At 35.6% G+C, this 8,885-nt stretch overlaps 1 non-coding gene and 1 pseudogene across 1 annotated transcript; one reads left to right on the top strand and one right to left on the bottom strand.

Moving 5' to 3' along the window:
• Positions 1-644: 644 nt before the first annotated feature.
• On the top strand, positions 645-2,882 carry LOC109060224 (annotated as a pseudogene).
• Positions 2,883-6,520: 3,638 nt separating this feature from the next.
• LOC122145213 lies at positions 6,521-6,620 on the bottom strand. The gene has a single exon (XR_006160165.1). It is a non-coding gene; the product is annotated as a Z30 small nucleolar RNA (small nucleolar RNA).
• Positions 6,621-8,885: the final 2,265 nt, after the last annotated feature.

The raw sequence follows: 8,885 nt of genomic DNA, 5'->3' as shown, positions 1-8,885 counted from the left end.
TGAACATGAGACTAAACCATTCTTTGAATCATGCACAAATATTTTTACATTACTAAAAACATTATATATGGATGTAAGCATTTCAAAGGAACATTTTGTATGAATTCAAGATAATTCCATTCACTATTTTCAAATTTTTGAGAGGAAAATATCTGTATGCAAGTGAATACAATTTACACAATTACATATGCAGGCATGTGCTGTTAAAACAAGATATAATTTTTTTTTTAAATCAAAACATTTAATTAAAATGCTCCAAAAATCAAAACCTTTTTAATTGGATTTATTATCTCATCTAATATAAAATAAAAAGAGGAGGGAACCACATAATCACTTTAATAACCACAGTAACAGTTTATGGACTGAAATATAAAAAAAAAAAAATGTGAACACAAGTCAGATATACAGTATATATATATATATAATATATATATATATATATATATATTATATATATATATATATGTGTGTGTGTGTGTGTGTGTGTGTGTGTGTGTGTGTGTGTATACATCATGTGTTTAGTCATATATAAATGTATATTTTCTTGTGCATTTAGTATTTCCAGTAACATTATTAACTGTACTATACCTTTTATCTTTGAAAATAAAAATGCATGAAATGCACATAACAGTAGATGGGTATGAACCTATTTTGTTGCCAATGAGCACACAGAAGAATGAAACGCCAGTAAATTTAAGGGTATCAGCAGAGAATGTCTGAGTAAACTAAATTGATACCCTTAAATCTTGCTTAGTTTTTTTTTTTTTTTTTTTTTTTTTTTTTTTTGTGCGCAGTGTAATTTTCTGCAAAAATTGCCTTGTTTAATAAAATGATGAAAATATTATTATAAAAAACTCTTAGGACTAATTCTTTCATTTTTTTTAGAACGCTTTGTTGATGTCTGAACTGTCAAGCTCGCCTTGCTTGCTCACATCTGTATCGATCCCAGTGTAATGGCAGAGCGAGGAGCTCATTTAACATCCGCGGCTCCAGCTGAAGACAGACCGTTTATATTCGAGGTTTTAGCTCAGGACTCTTTGATGAGTGCTGTTAAACCAACATTACTGCATGCTGTGAAGGTATGCTTACACATTTACTGCATTTGCTACCAATGCACACTAAATGACATTATGGTAAAAGATTAATCTTGCCTCTAAACATCTATCTTTGCCTCGTGCTGTAATGAAGTGGAGCGCTGTGTGCGAAATACAATGCTAGCAGTGTATATACTACTGTGCACTATCTGTGAGCAGGTGCTCTGTGGCCGAATTCCGCTCATTTGCATGGAATAACTTAGGACCCACTGTATTTGCACATTTTCACAATATAGTGAGTTCAACTTGACCTTTCATCACCAGTGTGAAGAATAAACCAGGCTGAATTGGACTGCCTGAAGGCTGTTTTCTCAAAACTGTATTTTAAAAAACACAATTTGTAAAGCATAGACCTTGGATTTTCAAACTTTTTATGCCACAGATCACAAATATGATCAACATCATGTGACAGATCTACATGATAAAGCGTAAAAGACCTCTGTAGCGTTTCTTGTATAAAGACATTTTATTTTAGGGAAAAAATTAATATTATAGATATGTCTAAAAAAATAATTAGGACAATATTTAGTTTATATTTATATTTTTGATAATTTACTTTCTCTTAATCTTATTTTATCCTTTTTTGTTTTTTAATAATTTGTATAATTTTTCTCTAAAACTTTTCATGGACCCCCTAGCATGCAAAAACATAATTCTATTGTTTTATTATAATTTTAAAAAGTTATAAAAAAAAATAAATAAATACACTTTACCGTATTTACTGGCATTGAATACTCCTGCCTTGTCCACAGATCCTTGCTACGTCTAAACCCCGCTCGCTATGGATTTCTTTGGCAGAGGTTTGATGAGATTTATGCTATCCTGGACGTGTTATTGCAGCCATCATCATTTCCTTTCTCGCACCAGCGTCTCATTTTCTGAGAATTTCTACGGTCTGAAGCGTGTAGGAGAGACAGCACACGTGCAGCTCATCTGGGACTCTCCGGCGGAGACAGCACTGGCGCTCTTTGTTCCTACTGGCCCTCCTTCCTTACCTACACACCAAACCTGGAAAAAAGTCCTGGCTCGACTGAGAGACGAGGACGATTTCTCCATCCGCTTGTCGTAGTCCGTCATGCAGAAGTTGTACAGGGCTTTTTTTGGCTGCGTACCCCTTTGTGTGCATGGCCCTGGGACGGCTGGGTCTTTTGCCAACAGCTTTTGTATGTTTTCGGCAAAACACGGACACATTCTCCACTTCTGTGGCTGGCAGGGGTTAAACTCTCATATCTCACGGATAATGACATACACAGCCTAGATCTCAAGCCATCAGGCCCGGCACTGAGCCCCAGTCAAAGGTGGGTTATTTAGAGTCTATACTAAATTATTTTCTTGAGGGGTTTACCAAAATATAAAGATGTTCAAGTAAAGCAAAAATCTCTGTGTTTTCAGCTTTGGAGAGAAATTTCAGCGTCTGGTCTCTACGGCAGTTGGTGGTGTTGTGGCTGTGTCTCTTTCAACCAGCCTCTCGATTGGAGTGTTTTTCCTGCAGTTCCTGGAGTGGTGGTATTCATCCGAGAACCAGAGCACCGTTAAATCCTTGACCTCCCTTCCAACCCCTCCACCCCCTCTCCACCTGCACAGCCCGGAGACTTCACACACACACATCAAAGTCTGCCCGCTCTTGCAGGAAAGTGCGCACCAATGACACTGCGCTCGCCCACTTCAGTCTTTGTGTTTTGTTTTATAAGTGTATATATGTGTACGTTTAAAGCCAATCACAGGTTGTCCCCCCTCACTGGCTACCCTTCAGGACTGCAGCACCTCATTAAAATATACACACCCTGATGGATAGACAGGTCAAATCTGTTTAATTTGGTTTCCCAAGATGCATTATTAATTCTGTCTGGTTTTCACATAATTATTGCACATTGTTCAGGTGAACAACGGTTTAGTGTTAAATTGTTATTCTAAGGAAGGCTAAAAAGGCTTTTATAAGTTAATAAAATAAATTTTTGTGATATGGTTATAATGGACTATTAATTTATGAAATGTGTAAATATTAAATTTGTACAGATATCATCATTGCCGACTATTATTTAAGAGTCACTAGAGAAATCTGTCATTCTCACCAGAACAGTGAGAACAAGTTGATGCAGAAAGACTTAAATCCATAAAGTCTTGGCATTAAATGGTGCATGTGCTGCAAAAAATAAAATACCTATATTTTTCTTGTTCTCCAGTACATGTTAAATCAAGATACATTCACTTCAGATGAAGAATGGATTTCTCAGAAATTGATCACAAGTGAGTTTTGTGCTTAAAGCAAGAACACATATATGTCAGCAGGGTATGAAATATGATTTTTCTGATCCCATTTTATATTTTAATCAAACTCAGTTTGTTCATTTTTCAGTTCATTTTTTTTGTAAAGTGAATTAAAAAGTAATAGAGATCTGTTGAAACTTGTACTTTTAAAAACTTTAAAGTGTTGCTAATACAACACGTTGTGTGCTCCCTTACATTTAGAAAAAAATTGATATATTCCCTTCAGTTCAGTCCTTCTTTCTTTAATGGTCATAAAGTCATTTATCTTCAGAAATATAATTTATCCTGTCAGAAGGTCTACTTATGATATTCTGATTAAACAAGTCAAAGATTTTTTTTTTTTTAAATCTAACATGCATTCACAAAGTAGTGGATTTTCATGTCATGCTGACTTTAATTCAAGTGTATTTTGCTATTTTTTTTTAATATCCTTTTAATCATAAGATTATATTACCATAATTCAAACCATTTGTTTATTAAACTGAGACAGTTATAGAAGAGCATAGTACTGATGACAGCTGATCCAAATAATTTTTCACGCAGTTCCATTCAAATAGAGCCATTAATCTTAGCAGAACATTTCATATATAGCAAAAGTCAGAGCTTATCCTCAAATTTACAGTGTCTGCCATCTGTTGCAGCTTACAGTATTTACAGCTGACTAAAACACAGACTGACCAACACGAATGCCAAGGGGCCTCTGACCAGCTCATCCTTTTTAATAGGTTTAACTGTCTAAAATAAGGTCTGTGGTTAACACAAACTCAGGATATTTTCACTTTTTCTTCTACGACATAAACATTAGTAATATCATATCAAGTCATTTTACTTGTCTTGGAAAAATACTGTTGCTAACAAGCACCTAAATGAATATCATCAACACCCAAATAATAAACATCTACTCAATAGTCTGCTTTCACAGTCCCATTGTGGTTATAATCTCACACTTGTCTAACTCAAAACTCCCAAGGAAAAATCTACAATCAAAATAAAGACTGAAAGAGTTGTTATGGTGCGTGCGTTCACGCCTTATAATTTCCATGATTACGAGATAGCAACTTGTAAAGTGTTCATGTTCCTCGTAGAACTCAAAATTTGCAACTTGTGAACTGGGAAGCTGAGAGCTAGAACTTGTACCCACCGGACCACTTCAGATTCATTAGGCACTATGTTTAGGCATTAATAGTGTAATAGTTCTGGGTCCAAGGGTGTGAACAGCTCCAAGTAGAGCATCACGTTGTCATCTCGAAATGACAGTAATTAAAACATGGCGTGAATGCAACATTAGTTATTGTGATGATGACATTTAAGCTTTTTACCTCTAGTGACTATTTAGGCTTCAAAATTAAAGTGTTCAGTTGCGAATATAAGCATCATAAACTTATATTGGCCAGAGAGCTGCTTTTCTGCAATAAACCCATAAGACAATTGAAAAAACCCTATTGAGTTTTTGTCAAGGGAACCAGAATAATGCTAAACTTCTGGGTTGGCCTACAAAAATACATCATCACCGTAGTGCTCTCTCATAAGTGCATTAAGGGAACCCCAAAAGCTCAAATAGCTGGTTCAGGTGTATTTGAATTAAGTAGAAAATTGGATTTGAAGATCCCATGCAGGTATGAGGTCAAGCACATTCAGTAGAGCACAACAGTGATCAGTGAGCTGAACCAAATTAAAGTGAGCTCCAAGATCAATCCACATGTTGTTTCTGAAGCACAAATCAAGCCTGTGTAACTTCAGCGAACTCATGGTTGGTCAGTCTTGTTTTCTTTATGAGATTTTTTTTTTTTTTTTTTTTTTTTTTTTTAAAGACCTCTGGAATTTTTGGGCGTGCTACAAAAAAATGTGCAGACATTAAGCACTCGGTGTTGAGTCTACAAGAGGTGGTAGATTGATATTCTCAGTCTAAAAATAGGGTCAAGGAATTCCCCAGACCCATGAGACCATGTTACTACTACTCCCTGTGAAAAACTTTACTGAAATACATTTATTATAGATGTGCCACCAGTTAAAGGGGTCATATGATGTTGCTATAAAAAGAAACATTTTTGTGTATTTGGTGCAATAAAAGTGTTTATGCGGTTTAAGGTTCAAAAAAACTATTTTCCACATACTGTACATTATTGTTTCTCCTCTATGAAACGTGTCAATTTTTACACAAAGCTCATCGTTCTGAAAAGCGAGGTGTGCTCTGATTGGCCAGCTATCCAGTGCTTTGTGATTGGCCGAATACCTCAAGCGTGTGACGGAAATGTGTTACGCCCCCTTAACCATACTGTGATGCGTGTAAAGACACCAGCGCGATAAAAAAAAAAAAATAAAACCCCATTACACCAACGAGCTATTTTTTGTGCATCCAGTGGGGACATAATTACTGATTTTAATGACTTAACTGTACTGTATGTGTTTTTACGCATAGTGCATTAACAAAACCATGCCCTGCATTAGTGTAGAGTAGAGCTTGTTGTTTTGTCCGTTCATTCCTCCGATCAACAACTCAAAACTGCCTCCTATGAATCATCATTGGCAAAATCCTGTAAAATATGTAAACGTACTTACAGACTGTGAGTCAGAACAGCTGGCATTGTAGTCTTCTCTCCCAGGATCAGGAAACAGTCCTCTATAAAATGCGCTGCACACATCTGAATATTTGGGTTGAACTGTTCTGGAACAGTGTTGTAAATACAACTTAACCACTGATTTCTAGTTGTGTCCTCTTTTGGAAAGCCAAACAAAGTATTTTCGCTTTCACAATGAAACAGTGTCTTCACAACATGGCGCCGGCAGCAACAGCGAGAATCAAAATTACGCCTTCTTTCTTTGCGTGAACATTTGGGCGGCGTTATGCAAATCTTCCCACACAGTGACGTAGACATGTGGGGGCGTTTTAGGAGGGTGTGGACGAGTCTTAACTTTTTATAAAGAATATCTCTTTGGGTTTGAGACTTTAGTCTTTACAACTTTTTTAGGATCTTAACGATTCACAAACAGCTTGTAACACTCCAAAGAGAAAGGAAAAACTTGAATAGGTATCATATGACCCCTTGAAGACAAATTCAGGACATTCAAGTTCAGAGTTGTAAACGATCTGTGGTTCCTGTGTACTAGCTGTAATGCAAACTGGGTCTCTGCTCAAACTATCAAACATAAGATGCTTGCAGCTCAGAGAGAAGATTAAACTTGTTCAATCAGAACTTGGTCAATGATGCCAAAGGGCAGCAATACCAAGTCAGTCATGTTCTTTCACTCATTATCACTGCAGGAATCTTTGCATGGTTATTTCAACAATTAAGCAGAATCACTTACCATTAAACCTTTACTAAAGTTTGAATAACTGAAAAACACTTTAACCAAAACCTTGAATGTGGTAGCAGGATCTCAAATCAATCTTTTCACTACATCCAGTTGACCAAAGATGTCATCATCTGGTTAGTTTCCAAAGACTGAAGTAGCCTTTGCTTGATTTATTTACAAATCCTAACTTTTTATAAATCCTTCCCTCAAACACATGCTGGTTTCTTAACCAAAAAATAGCCACAAATCCATATATACTTGCTCAATTATGTATAATGTGCATCTGAATTTGTTCTAACACTCCAGGCATCCTGAAAAAACCTGCCTGAAAATGGGTTTTAGTAGTATCTACATGCAAAACCACTGTTTGTCAAGTCTTTACTGATTAGGTAACAAAGAAACTGCTTTTGCATTTCAGCCTTATAGTTTGTCTAGAGGCCTCTTCTGCACACCTGTTCACACTTCATCATCATTAGCCTGTGGCGCAACAGTTCACCTGAATTAATTAAATGAGTCAAAAAAAAAGATTGTGTGGTAGATATACCAGCGCATTCGTCACTTTGGAGAAGCTAAAAGAACGTCTCTGTGGGAAAAATTTTGCAAAAAGTATAGGTTATCTGGGTGTTGCATGTAGAAAATTTGTAAACAATGCACAATATACATGCTATGTAATGCAGAAATATGCTATTCCAAATACATATATTTATAGAATAACACCTTTCACTATTAAAAGTTGTGATGCATGTTTTTTTTTAAAACCTTTTTTTTAAAGGTATATTAGGCAGTTAGTGTTTTATGCATTATTATAACTGACTAGGACACATATTGCTTTTAATCTAATTTACAATGCCGTTCTCAGCCAGCATGTCAGCATGTTCTCATCAACTGCAGCCTCAGTTCATGTGTGCCTGCCAGTCACAGCTGAGAAACCTGACCATTCACATGCTTCCCGGGAACAAAGATACTGACCAGGATCAGTCTTATGCACTAATATGTGAATCTCACAGAAAACTTGTCCAGTCACATTTCACCCCCAAGACTAAAATTAAAAGGCATTATATTTTGCATGAAAAGAAAATGAATCCCATTTCTGTACAACTGTAACATTAATGGAATTAAGCACATTTATCAAATGGTTATTATAATTTACATTTTTAGTACTGTAATACAGTATTTTTTTTACTGAACTAAAGTTCTAAGATTTTTTTTAGTTAAACATTAAGGACAGTACAACAAAATACTACATCGATGTATAAATACTTAGCAATTTTAATAAGATATCGTAATGGAAATTATATTTGAGGTTATATAACTCGAAAGGCATTTTCACCCTCTTAGGTCATCTGCTGATTGAGAACTTCCTTCCACTGTAAAAAAGACAATATGAAAGTCACAAGGAAAGCAACAGTTCACGAGGGCATGTCAAATTTTCATTGGACACAGAAATGGGTAAAGTTTTGAAGTAAACAAAATAGGTTTTGTGTTTATTTGACATAAATTAACATACAAGTACAGAGTGTGAAAGGACATGCTCAACAGAATGTTTTTGATAATAGTCGGCTACATGTTCTATGATTTAAAAAACGTTTTCATTAAAACACTAGATATGCGTCTATGTATTTACAATGTGGCACAATGCAACAGAAGTATCAAAAATGATACTAAAATAATTTCCCACACACAATTGAAAAAAAATAAGCAGAGTACAACACAATTTTGGTCAAGTGGTGTTTGTGTTCGTCGGGCGTTCCACACTGGTGCTTCACTATGCTTTTATTACAGAGTCGAATCAACTCATGAACTTACTATTGAATTAAATTAATGCTTAAGGCATGAAATGAAGCACAGACTATTACACCTTCTAAACTATTACTCTACATTTTGACGAAGACCTACAGCAGATGAAATCTTTCTGCATATTCTAAAAACAAACCGGACAGATCATTTCCTTGACCTATTCTACAAGTGCACTTTTGTCAGCTTTTTAGTTGTTTTTTAAGGAAGGCAGAAATTGGTCTGACTTCTTTTTCCCCCCTGGAATGTTTTCCTCAAATTGACTTGTTACATAAATACCAGACGGTATTATGAGCATGACGACATGAACTCAGTTCACATTAAACAATTTTCAGATCAGCAAAGCATTTCGTCTTTTCTCAAGTATTTTTTATAACAAACTGGTGCCCATTAAAATCAACTTGTTGGAGCAAATCATCATTGACTTTGTTTGAC

Source organism: Cyprinus carpio, chromosome A5 (genome assembly GCF_018340385.1).
Source record: "Cyprinus carpio isolate SPL01 chromosome A5, ASM1834038v1, whole genome shotgun sequence".
NCBI classification, from domain to species: Eukaryota; Metazoa; Chordata; class Actinopteri; order Cypriniformes; family Cyprinidae; genus Cyprinus; species Cyprinus carpio.
This window is presented reverse-complemented; position numbering and strand designations above follow the sequence as displayed.